Here is a 10863-nt window from a genome sequence, read left to right as displayed (position 1 = left end):
TATGGTACTAATGTAGGGGTTTTTTTAAAAAAAGAACATACGAAGAATTAATTCCAAAGCACAGTTAAAGTTTCTCATTTTGCAGGAAAAAACATTTAAACTAATGAATCCCTGAAGTGACAGGTAGCCAAGTGAAATGCAAATGGGTTTTTAAAGGTAGCATTCAGCACTAAAAATTGTACAAAACTAAACATCTGAAGAATAATTTGAGAATGAGGAAAAGACCCCTTTCTATACACATACACAATTTCTCAACACTTTTTTTAAAAAGCAAACTCTTCTCCCCAAAGGGCAAGTGAAACTTCAAACTCTAATATAAACAGCATTTTCCCCTATACTCTCTCTAAAATATTTCTGTAATTTTCGAATAATGCCATGTGCTCTGCTACCAAATTGGATCAAGAGGCTTGTGCAGCTTATCCATAATGTTGTTGTCAGAATCATTCATGGAGTGTACATTTCATCTGCGGGGCTTATGTCTTGAAACACAGTTTATTATTCTGGGTTCATGGCAACGTTCAGTGCTTTGGATTCGGGAGCTGCTGACAGTTCATTTTCCTTCCTCAGCCTCTGAGCTTCTGTGCTTAGATCCAGGAGAGCGCTGGCAAGCTGGCGATTCTGTGAGCACATCTCCAGCTAAAGACACGGAGAAAAAGATTTTTATTAGCAGGAGATAACCATCAAGCTAAATTAGAGCATGACTCTTTATCGGCCAGATAGATACATTTGGGCCGAACATAAAACACATCAGAAAAATAGGCACTTCTTAGACAGTTTTCAAATGATACAGCCTTCTTACTAGCTACAGGGCAGCCAAAATGATCCTTCATTAGAGAAGTAACTACTGAACATATATCTATTAGCTACCTAAATAATTGGAAAAGGAAGCAAAAATAATTGGGATCAAAAAGTGAACAATATGCAAGTGTATTAATTAACGTAGATTCAATCCCGTAAAGTGTTGCTCTCTCTGATCCAAGCCCCCAAAAATGAGTTAAGCGTGCTTTCTGACTATAACCATCTCACATTAGACCCGCTGGAGCATGACTTTCGGCAGCTGTTGCACAGAGGCAAAGTGCCCAGCATCTTGCTGGACTGAGCCCTTCTCATGTATCCTGAAGCGTAAGATTTAACTGCGTGTGCCTTCCAGATACGCACGTATATACAGACACAGAGAGAGACACAAGCACTCAGATCCAGAAGACTGCTTCTTTACTGTATAATGGCTATTCTAATTTAAATGTTTGCATGACCACAGCTTAGAGAGAGTTATAATTTTAAGTGATATAATTTTTGTAAAAGCACCTCCGGTTCTCATTTCCAATGCAAAGTCCTATTAAAATAAATTCCTCATCCTCTATAAAAGTTTTGTCCCTAAGCAGGTACTTTTTCATCATTCTCCATTTTCTTTAATGTTTTCTAATTAGCAATAACTTGCAGATCTTGCCTATCATGCAAAGCCGTTAGAAGAGAAATAAATGTCACTACATGTTTCCTAGAGATTATTGCAAGCCTTCAATTTCTCAGTAAATTCAGGTTGATTTAGATGTAGGAAGGAATTCGGTATCCAATTCCCGTATAAAGCTTAGCAAGGATTTAATCTCCCTATGTGTTCTTTCCTCTCTATGAGACGTTTTCCTACTTCTGTTGCCAGGATAAAAGTTGCCGATTACTACAAAATTCTCAAAAAACATAAGGGATGAGACAAAACACTTAAGAGTCATGAAGTATGAATAAATTCCAGCATTCCCAGATACTTCCTATAAACGCAAAATAAAACTATAATATGATTTCATCATAGTCAACACCAATTTACAATATAACCCTACTAAGTGAACAGGTAGATCATGGTGATCATAGGTGACCCTGATAATTCAGGCTGTCTAATGTTTTCCCATGAAGTTCTTGTTTTCGATGGCTTATATTTTGCCCAACACAACCACTCAGGCTCAATTTTCCTTATTTACTCCAGCTGGCTATGTTTTTGTTTTGGTTTTGGTTTCGGGTATAGGCTGTTCAACTGTTTCTGAGAATTAGGTTAGGGGGAAAAAAAAACTTTGCAAAAGGTTGAATTAATATTGTAAATATTTCTTTAGAGCATCCTTTACATTTACATATAGGAGTAAAGAAAACACAATTTAGCGAAGTTCATGCTGTCCCCATGAAAATCCCCTACGCTGGAAAACAACAAGATTCTATAAAATGTATATCATTTGTATACACAGGACTTTGCAGAACTTAATGGGAGCCTACTGAAAATATCCGTGGGCACCCCACCTGCACTGAGCATGCTTCAGGCTCCCAAACGTCTTCTAAATACCAAGTAAAACAAGCACACTGTCAGGAAAAGAGCCACCGCTCTGGGTGGAGACTTACAGCAGAAATCACCCTTTCGTCAGGGAAAATAAACAGTTAAATAGAAGCGAGGGTACCTTCTTAGCTGTAGGTGTGCTATCTGGGTTTCCTAAGGGAAGTTCACCTGTCCTAAGGGAAGCCCACAACTCCGATACTCCTCTTTCTACCCTGGCCTGCTGGTTTTTGGCCAGCCCAAGCCGTTACTGGGTCGTCCACACAAGGCCAGCGCAGAGCTGCAGAAGCCAGCCCTGCTATTTTTCCGTGGGAAACGGGTCTCCTGATGAGGGAGTACCTTATACTCCAGCAGAAAGAGTGCACATTGTAGTGTTAGCCATAGAAGACTAGCTCGTAAATTAATACACCAGATTGCCTGCCTGCAAAAATCAGGAGAAGATTCCCCTCAAGAACTGAGAGGTGAACCCACAGTTCACGATTCACATCACTCTCTTGTGATTAACACCTACGGATCCAAGCAGCCCCCGGGGTGTTTCAAACCTTCGCCTAGCGGCAGGTCTGTATTCATGCTACCAGCTATTGCCTGAATTCAGCTACTAGAAGTCTGCAATGTGTAACTAAAAGTCTTTAATCAGTACTGCTGACTCTCCCCTGTGGATCTACTAAATGGAATTAGGTGTGGTAAAATAAGTCAACTTACATTTTTAAAGACATTTTAAAAGTGCTGAAAGAACACATTGTCTTTCAGACTGAATATGCTAAGTTAGGAAACACGACGATTAATGTTGCTCCTTCCCCTTTAAGCTGGACACAGTGACCAATACACAAAGTTATGCAGCCTTACTTGGCTGCCATCCCCTTATCTTGTCTCCTATAAATTGCCACTGGAGAACAGATGTCCCGCTGGGCTTATTATCTCTAACTGCGCCGTTCCTGTTATCTTGGGAAAGTCTCTGTACCTTGGTTCGATATGAATGATCTGGACGGCAATGGCTACAGACTGAAGGCTTTAACTGCATGAACACATGGTATTTGCCTTAACTGACCACCACTTTATTAGGTGAGAAGGATCGCAGGAGACTAGCTGCAAGAAGAACAGAGAATGGTCATTTATTCTAGGGCTTTGGGAACACAGCGGTGACTGATTCAGCTCCTGTCCCTGTCAATGTCCACCTTAATTTGTGAGACAGTATCACGTGCACATACAGGGCAAACAAATTACAGCTTCGTCTTTTAAAGAGTTAGTAGTCCTGATTCTTGTTTTTCCTGAATTCTGTGTTCTTTATTTTTCCATCTTAACTTTTGATAGTAGCTGAAACTGTCAGCGATGAGGAGGCTTCACTAAGAGACTGGACTTTTCCAGTGTTTTCCAGTAACCCCACTTTCACTAAGCGAAGACACCAAGAGGTAGAATCAGCTGCAGGGCAGCCACATGTTTCTGTTAAGATTTTTCGCAGGGTGAGTAATGGCTGGCATGTGGCTGGGACAGACAGCGAGGGGCAGCAGCATCTCAGACCACCACAGCAAAATGCTTCTGTGCACTGTATCAACAAAAATCTGTATCAACAAAAATCAGAGCTTTTTCAAAGTGGGAGGGAAATATGTAGGTTTGGCAGACAAAAGGTGGCAATAAGACATACTGTTCAATAACCAACCACACTGAGGCTATGTAGAAAAGCTTATTAAATTAAGCCCGCTACATCTTGTGATGAGATTTAGCAAACAAATTGTTTGAATTTGAAGAGCTATTTCATCCCACTGCATTAAGGTACACCCTCCGATTTTCCCTTATCTTGCTCCGTTCATACTGGTGTGCCTCAGGTTAGGTGCACGGCCTGAGCCAGGACTAGCTCGGATCCCACGGCATCCAGCCTGAAGGGCTCAGATCCCCCAGGCCATGCTAGCACAGGAGCTGGAGTCACTTCCTTGCTCACTGGGTGCTTCCACTCTAATCAAAGCACTCTGCTGTGCCTGGACACTCGTTTTTCAGCCCACCTTACCAGCCTCTGACTAGCCCACAAGCACTAGGACGAGCTCATCTTGGCTTAAACGAGTGAGACGATTTCCAGAATGATTGGATTTAGCATCAGTGAGCTGTTATCTTCTCACCACTTCTCTCACTGCATCTGCTGGCTAGGATTGGTAACACTGAGCTACAACATCCTCCTCTTGACAGCCCAGCTACCTTGAAATCAGAATATCATCTGATAAAGCTCATTGCTAGCAGGAGATTGTGTATGGACAAAATTTCAGGTGTAGCTTAAAATAACAACACAATCGCTGCACATGCCATGGCTCAAGCTAGACTTCATCTGCTGCTAAATCCAATCCCTCCTTTCTATTAAGCAAAACAGCCTGTGTAGATCTAGTGTGGCTTCAAAACACACATCAGTGCTGCTCACTGCAGGGGCAATCAGATACCTGAACGACTTTTAAATAAAAAAAAAAGTGGGGTAGCAGAAGCTATACACCAGAATAAGGCCCTGGAGACTACCTTTCCACAGCATGCTCCCTCTACTCTCACCTGGCCTCTATGCAACACGCTAGAAACAATAAGCAGAATTACAGCTCTGGCTCCTCTTCGAGCAGGTCCTGGTGCCTCTGAGGATGGCACTTTGCATCCCTCCTCCACGAAGAGAGCTTTACCAGAGGGACACTGCAGCAGAGCTGCCCTTCTGTGCTGGAAATCCTCTTATTTCTCCCTTCTGGCATCAGGGCAACCCAGTGCTTTCCAACCTGTGGGAAAGGCTGCACGGTGGCTAGGGAAGACACCTCACTGGGCCCCCTCCCTGTGCTTCCACCCACCCCAAGGGAGTCTGGCCCTTCACAGGGAAAATCACGCCGGCCTCCAAATCAGGCGTCTAAAATGTTCGCTTCTAAAATGTCATATGGCTGCTTTGTTTCGTTTTTGTTTTTTTAAATCACAGCAAGCTGTTTGGGTTACAGCATGTCCTATCAATCAGAACACCATGCAGCGTCTATATTAAACATCTACGGCGTCCCGTCAGGAGCGTGAAATTTCTGATGACAGAAGATAAGAAAATATTCGGTAGTTTTTGCGAAGCAATGCATATATTAAGGGACTGAAAGGTCAGCAAGCCTGTGATACCAAAGTGAAATTGTGTTATGTCTTGCTTGCCTATATATTGCTTGGTGTTTGGGTCAAAAATGTTACAAATACAGATGCAAGTGAACTATTCATAGGCAGAGATGGGAAAACAGAGAGTTTTGTTATACAGTTCACTTTAGTCCCCGTACAATGGATTCAGGGAACAGTTGTACACTGCTACGAAATGCAATAGCTGCTTTTCTGTCTATTGCGGGTATTTTTGTTCTTTTGGCTTATTGTATTTGCAAAGCTTATGTAACGTTACTAGTAAAGTATGTTTTTACCAGTTCTTGGCCATGTCTAATGCAAAAAACACATGAAAAACCAATTTGTCCTTCAATTGGCAATGTTAGACAAAGGCAGATTAGTCACATTCCCACCCTACTGATAGCTAAGGGGTTGGATCTTGTATTCGAATGTATGCAAGCATGTATACTACCTCAGTAGACCACGTAAGGTTGGTTAGATAATTAGTGCTGAAAAATCTGTAGTTAATGTTTCACATTTCATGGGGTAGCTGTATGCTGCCCTTTGTGGAAAAAGCAAACATCAAAGGGAAGGAGAGAGGCCAAATTCAGACCTTCTGTCAGCTGGCCAAATTCAGACCCTTGCCTCAGCTGAATTGAGTCAGAAGTCTTCAGCAATGATGCTTCTGTGATGGTGAATTTAAAAATACTTATCATTTCACCAAAAAGAAATAAAAAAGAATAAAGAATTCTTAATGGTTAGAGCAGGCTACTGGGCACGAGGCATTTCTGGGCTTTTTGCCCAGATCTGTCATTGACTTGTTGATTATTTAACTATCTTGTGGGTCTGTTTTATATTTTAAGGAAAAAGAATGCAATAATCAGTGTGTTAAGAAAATTGGGAGATTTGATTCACTGCAGCATGATCTAACAGATCTAATAGGTCATGCTCCAGGCTAGATTATGAGACCTTCAGTTTATTTTGATATTTCTCTATACACATTTTGGCATTCATCTTTATTATGTCCTGGTTAAAATTCTGCAGTCTTCAGGGCACATGCTCTGTCTGTATGTTTGCAGTGAAGGTAGCAGTGCAGGACAGATACACTTTTGCTAGCTTTAACTGGTATGTCCCATTAAAGAGGACACCGTTACAGGCAAAGTTACCAGGCTTCTCTGAGAGACATGAAGGTCTGTGGTGGTCTCGTGAAGCTGCTCCATGCAGTGCTGCACTACGCAGCCTAGACTTACCCTGTTTGGGTGTTTTTTACCAGGATGGTACCAAAAAAAATCCATCTTATGCACCACGCTGCGGGGGGGTACACGGATGGCAGCTGCATTCTCTGCATTGATCCTTGTCGTAAATGGCCCTTCAGGGTCAGTTGGTGTAAATGGGCTCTACAGCTACATACACGTGTGGATGAAGAAACAGTTACCAGAAAACAGCAAGCCGAAGAGAGGAAAAGGACGTGCCGAGAGGTAGTGTGTGAAAGTCTCCGAAAAGCTGATAATCTCTGGAGACTAGTGCTCATGTTGAATCCAAAAGAACTGATAAACTCAGAACAGCAAGAGACTGCTGAAGCTGTCCAAGGCCATCAGCACACACTAGCATCAACACTGGGTTTTATAACTTGGACTATACCCAAGAAGGTGGTGGCTGCTATTTGCAGACAACAGGATTTCATATCCATCTGATAAAACAAGGGACTTCTGAGAGCCTCTGGACACCTACCTAGAAATAATTGGGGCATCAGGATGAGCCTCCACTTCTGAGTTAACAGCTGGGGTTGGCCTCCCAGCTGCTGCTCCAGCTGGGTAAAATGAACGATGGGGGGGATTAATTTAGCGTATTGTACAAATAGTTATCTGCTATTAAAAAAACAGCTTGATTCTATTAATAATTACAGTTTGATTAATAAAACATGTTCTAATAAATATTGGCTATGATATCTGTCTCCCTCTGACTTGTTCATCTATCAGGAAAATTTAAAACATCCTTCTCCCCCATAGTAGGAGACAAGGAGGCAATACAAAGAAAATCCCATACTTCCTTTATAGGGGACAGGGAAGGAAGGGACTCAGCTCTGGTGGGGGAGGAATGAAAGAGCAAAGCTGCTACAGGGACGGGGAAGAAGAGGACCGACAACACACCCCAGGTATCACAGGCTCACTGAGGTGCTGTCTTAATGTGACATGCCTGGTTCCTATTAGAGCAGCACCAATCTCACTCATCTAGGTACTGATAGGAATATAAACATAGTACAGACATTAGGAATAACGGTGGCATTAAATAACCAAGATTCTTAGATGCCAGTTGCTATAGGCTGTTCTTCCTCTATCGTTCTGTGAGTAATACCAGTGTTAAGTGGATAGTCATAAAAATGCAAAGTAGTCTTGTGCATACATGACTTTGTACAGAGCCAAATTCATTTTTAAATGTGGTTTAACTTCTGGAAACAGAGCACCTCGGTCCACAGAATTTTCTCTCATTGATAGTGTTAATCTGCTCATGGCATGGACAATAAAAAGTTTGCCTTTATGTTCACTAGCCTTGTTGCTAAGAGCTATATACAGTAACAAATAGTTCACATAAATTTTCACATTTTTCTTAGCTAAAACCCCAACAGGAGGAAAAAAATCTGCTGACATTGATAAAGAATTTGAAAAAGCTCCTATGGTTTTTGCCATTCCAGTCTGCCAGTTTATAGTCTGGGAACATTATCGCAGCTTCATTTCCACAACAAAAAGGCTCCATTCTTTTCTTAAAGGTTTGACTGTTCATCCTGTCCTTGGTGCTTTGCATCAGAAATGCACTTGTGTTGTCAGCCTTTCTATTAGCACTCACTTATCTAGGGTGCCAAAGAAAAGTCTAAGAAAAGGACAAGTGTCTAACAGGTTACTATAGTTTCTTTTGTGCTCTTAAAATTTGCAGACTTCAGGAGTTTAAAAATGCAATTAACATTTGTGCATATGATAAATTTAAAAATTGGGTGAACTTTTCACACTTGAATGTTGACAATTTCCATTGTCTATTCTCCAGTAAATTTCAATTACCAGTTATTTTTACTCTAAGGTTTTTTGCTACGCTGTAATTCTGCCTGCTTGTACTAGGCATTTTGCAGACACGGAGTGGGAAACAGTGACTACATATTACAGTTTTCAAAGTAAAATGGCAAAAAAGAAAATATTTTCCTCCCAAAGGTGAGAAAAAAGCATTTCAAATCTCACAAGCTGGTAGACATCTTGCTAATATTACATTATTTAGTTTTTTTCTTTCACCGTCATTTCATATAGTAGTTAAAAAAACAACGTTATGAAAATGTATGAATAATCCATTTGTGGTATATAAATTTGCTGTGTAAAACACTGTTACCATATACAAATCAAATACAATATTGGAAACATTTAAAGGTACAGCAAAATGAATGCAGTCAAGGATGGGGGAGATCTCACATAACAGTGTTCTTCCACTGAAGTTCACCAATTAAATCCCAGAAGAGACTAATTGTGAATGGAAAATATCATCTGCTGGTTACTTGCTGTCCTACAATAAAAGAGTTCAATGGTTTTAGTGCCATCTAGTTTAAAGTGTGCTGGTGTGTATGTCACAAAACTTATCACCATGATTGAAAGTCTGGCTGGCAACTCAGCAGCAAATGCAATAACTATTGCTTTTTCCTCTGGTGGCAGTATCTGCAGTTCAGAGCGAGGTAAGACGATATCAGGAAATCTGCACTGTGCATATCTGAAGTAATAACCCGAGCTTCATCCTCCAAGGCTGTCAGTGTGATACCTATTAAAGGTGCTAGTTCACGCCTTCCTTAAAAATGCAGCTGAAGCTTTGTCTGCACCAGGACTTTGTACCAATCTGAGCAATTAGAACTAGAAAGTGGCAGAATTAAGTCAGTACCGCTGAATTTTGTTGATGCATCTCTTTAAAGATTGGTGCCCAAGAGAAAAAAAAAAATGCTGCAACAAAGAATTTGAGAGTAAACACCTCAGCGTTTTAATAACTGCAAAAGCCATTTTTGTTAGAATGCCATGAAAATTATTGCTATAAGATAAAATGAAGGGCAATCCTATAAAACAGTACATAAAAAGACTAAGATAATACTTGTCATACTGCTTATTTCAGGGGTGAAATGCTGGCTACATGTTCTGGTTGCACTATTTTAATGTTCCCATCTGGCTTCTACAGGGGAGTACTTACTTTTTCTCATAAAGGAATATGAGACTATTCCCTCATCCAACATAACCCAAATAGCAAACATAGAAAAACTGTCTCCCTGTTGCCTTTTTGCTCTCTCCATCTCCCTGGACTGGTGAGACAAAAGGATACTAACCACAGGTGAACAAGGCTACTAACATTAATATGAAACTTTTGGAGAGCAATTTAAATAGATCAATGTTGAATCAAAAGAGCATAAATTCAGTTCAGAAGCCTCACCCCATTGCTTATGTCTTTAGTCCTTCTAGCATGCCTGTGGTAGTGCTAGGTGTGAGCATAAAGACAGCATTAAGAGCATTAATCAGCATGCTAATGCCAGAAATAGGATGAAGAAACAGGACCCAGAATATTTCCTCCTCTCCAGATGGCAAGAAGCCTGGGGGAAAAAAAAAAACAACAACACAGAGTCAAGGAAATGAGGACCCTGTGAGGAAAAAAAATCAGGGGAATTGTAGATAAATTCAAAGAGGTTCTTGGAGGAGCAGTTTACCCAATGCATTCAAAAGAATTATGTGGTAAGACTCAGGAAGCAGATGAAATGATTCAGTTTGGGAGAAGACAGGATTAGAAAAGAGCAAGTGAAGATGAGTTAAGAAAATTTGTTTTGGATAACAGCAAAAGGATGACTGGAAATGAGGACAAAAATGGACTGGTACCACAGAATCACTGAATAGCTGGGGTTGGCAGGCATGTCTAGAGATCATCTGATCCAACCCCCATGCTCAAGCAGGGTCACCTGGAGCAGGCTGCCCAGGATGACGTCCAGTTGGGTTTTGAGTATCTCCAAGGATGGAGACTCCACAGCCTCTCTGAGCAACCTGTTTCGGTGCTCAGTCACCCTCACAGTGAAGAAGTGTTTTCTTGTGTTCAGGTGTTTCAGTTTGCACCCATTGCCTCTTGTCCTGTCACTGGGCACCACAGAGAAGAGTCTGGCCCCGTCTTCTGTACACCCTTCCATCAAATAGTTATAAACATTGGTAGGATCCCCCCTCAGTCTTCTCTTCTCCAGCATGAACAGGCCCAGCTCTCTCAGCCTCTTCCAGTATGAGACATGCTCCAATCCTCTCATCATCTCTGTGGCCCTTCTCTAGGGTCTCTCCAGTACGTCCATGTCTCTCTTGTACTGGGGAGCCCAGCACTGGACACAGCACTCCAGATGTGTCTCACCAGTGCTGAGTAGAAGGGAAAGATCCTTGACCTGCTGGCAACACACTGCCTTATGCAGCCCAATATACCATTGGCCTTTGCCG

This window comes from Dromaius novaehollandiae, chromosome 2 (genome assembly GCF_036370855.1).
Source record: "Dromaius novaehollandiae isolate bDroNov1 chromosome 2, bDroNov1.hap1, whole genome shotgun sequence".
NCBI classification, from domain to species: domain Eukaryota; kingdom Metazoa; phylum Chordata; class Aves; order Casuariiformes; family Dromaiidae; genus Dromaius; species Dromaius novaehollandiae.
Note: the sequence above shows the minus strand (reverse complement) of the source record.